The 2,500-nt window shown below is 49.4% G+C and overlaps 1 long non-coding RNA gene across 2 annotated transcripts in view; it reads left to right on the top strand.

The window, feature by feature from the left end:
- LOC135241120 (uncharacterized) overlaps positions 1-2,500 on the top strand; it is a 71,907-nt gene that overhangs the window by 69,337 nt on the left and 70 nt on the right. For both annotated transcript variants that reach the window (XR_010325891.1, XR_010325889.1), the window contains exon 5: positions 2,389-2,500. This exon is cut by the window's right edge. This is a non-coding gene — a long non-coding RNA (uncharacterized LOC135241120). The remainder of the gene's footprint in view (positions 1-2,388) is intronic.

Raw genomic sequence — 2,500 nt, 5'->3', positions numbered from 1 at the left:
TTTATCTTCAGTGTGTGGTTGTGGTGTTGCTGGTTTTTTCTTTGGCTCAGATGTGTAAAGGGTTAAGCGCGGAGCAGAGGGAGAGAGGGGAGGGAGAGAAAGAGGGAGTGAGGGAGAGGGGAACAGGAGAATCCCTCCCTGTTGCCTGATCAGTCGCAGCGTGAGCCTAATCACAGTAATGTTCAGCACTGCCCCTGTTTAACAGAGCATTACTGAAGGATGAACACACACACGGGGGGAGACGGAGGAGAGGGGGGGGGGGACGAGAGGGAGCTGGCACAGAAATAGGCGGAGTCATCCCTGCATCCCGGTGGGAGGAGGAGGAGGAGGAGGAAGATGGAGGAAGGGTAGCCCCTCCCATAGAACCCCATCATCAGGGTGGGGTAATTCCCCCCTGCCTGCACAATCTAATCCATTTCATCAAAAAAATTGGAGTTTGGTACGGAAGTGTAGTTTCATACTTAATTAGTTTGTGTCAGCTGTGCTGTAGATTAGTTCTGAGATTCAGAGGTTTCTTATTTTGTTTGTTCAAATTGACTGTGTATGTGTGCGTGCATGTGTGCGTGCGTGCGTGCGTGTGTGTGTGTGCGTGCGTGCATGTGTGTGCATGCGTGTGTGTGAATGTGTGCGTGCGTGTGTGTGCATGGGCGGGTGACTGGATGGAGTGGGGGTAGAATCTTTCTTCACCGTAGAGCTTTATATGTATATATCTCTTTTTTTAATTTAATATTTAAAAATGTTATGTTGATTTTAAGAGAGGGTGATCTGGATACAGAGGGAGGAGGAGAGAGGGAGAGATTGTGCAGGAAGGCACGTGGAAAGAAAAAGGGAAAGTTTGGGCCCGGTGGAAGACGTTCACTCCCTCCGTCCGCCCGATCCCAGCGATGGCCAGGGTCTGGGAGCTGTGAATGAAAGGAGGAAAGAGAGAGAGAGAGAGAGAGAGCGGATAGGGAGAGAGGGAGAGAGGAGAGGAGAGAGAGAGCGTGGACAGGGAGATGATTTGTAGCAGAGTGGGTCGATACGGACCTCTTTGAAGTTGGATATAGATAGAGAGAGAGAGAGAAACGGAAAGATAGGAAGAGAAAGTGTGTGTGCATGCATGTGTGTGCATGTGTGTGTGTGTATGTGTGTGTGCATTTGTGTGTGTGCATTTGTGTGTGTGTGTGTGCGTGTGTGTGTGTGTCTGTGTACGTGTTTTTCGTGTGTAAGTCCCAGAAGCAGAGGGGATATGGCTTTGGTTCTTGAGTTCAGACAGAGAGAGAGAATGAGAGAGTGAAAATGTGTGTGTGTGTGTGTGTGTGTGTGTGTGTTTAAATCCCAGAAGCGTAGGGGAGATGGCTTTAGTTCTTTAGTTCAGACGTAGAGAGGGAGAGAGGGATAGAGAGAGAGAGAGAGCGAGAATGGGGACATGGGAGAAGAGAGAACACAGAGTTTAAATACCCTGGGCGGAACTCTGACTGACTGACTCTGCCCCCCCCCTGCCCCCCCCCCCATCCTCACACCCCCGCCTGTTTATCCCCGTGTCTCTTGTCAGACTGTGTCTCTGCGCGGTTTGTGTTCTCGCCCTCCTCCTCCTCCTCCCCTCTTCCTCTTCTCATATTGTTTCTCAGAGCTGGTGGAACGCATTTCCTTGCATATCTCAACAGCAATGGTTGTAAAAAAATAAAAATAATAATAATAATAAAAAAATTAAAAAAGGAAATTTGGAAAAAAAAATGGAAAGCTGCTCTTCTGCAGCTCAGTGTGCTGCCAGTTCCCCTTTGTACCCCCTCCCCAGGGCCCCCACCCGCCTCCCCCAGGGCCCCCCCGCCCACCCTCGCTCTCTGTCAGCGAGGCCGGGGCAAAGCGTCAGGCATTCCGTGGACTTAGCCGCTCAAAAGGCCGAGTGTATTAAGACACCGGCGGCCTCCACAGCCATGACGCCCCGAACCCCAAAATAGCCCTGAGATGCCCCAGTGGCTGCTGGGAATGTGGGGGCACAGGCCGGGGACCGAGTCATCGCCCGAGCTGCCTCGATGTAAACCCAGAGTAAAACGTTTAAGTGAAGCTGGAGTAGTGCCTCAATGTAAACCCAGAGTAACACCTTTCAGTAAACCCAGAGTAAAACGTTTAAGTGAAGCTGGAGTAGTGCCTCAATGTAAACCCAGAGTAACACCTTTCAGTAAACCCAGAGTAACACCTTGAAGTAAACCTGGAGTTGTGCCTCGAAAGTAAATGTAGAGTAACATCTTGAAGTAAACCTGGAGTTGTGTCTAGAAAGTACATTTAGAGTAACATCTTGAAGTAAATGCTTAGTTGCGCCTTGAAGTAAATGCAGGAGTAACAGAGCTGTTGGACAGTTCAGGATTGCACAGATTTCTGTCTGATTTTCTTTACTTTGTTTTTTAGGCATTTGGCCGGCACTTATCCAGAGTGACTTACAATGAGTGCAAGAGATGGGAAGGCCGAGATTCCAAAATCACCAACATCACCAACATCACCAACATCACCAACCTCCTAA

This window comes from Anguilla rostrata, chromosome 15, assembly GCF_018555375.3.
Source record: "Anguilla rostrata isolate EN2019 chromosome 15, ASM1855537v3, whole genome shotgun sequence".
NCBI classification, from domain to species: domain Eukaryota; kingdom Metazoa; phylum Chordata; class Actinopteri; order Anguilliformes; family Anguillidae; genus Anguilla; species Anguilla rostrata.
The sequence above is the reverse complement of the archived record's forward strand: the minus strand, read 5'-3'. Positions and strand labels throughout refer to the sequence as shown.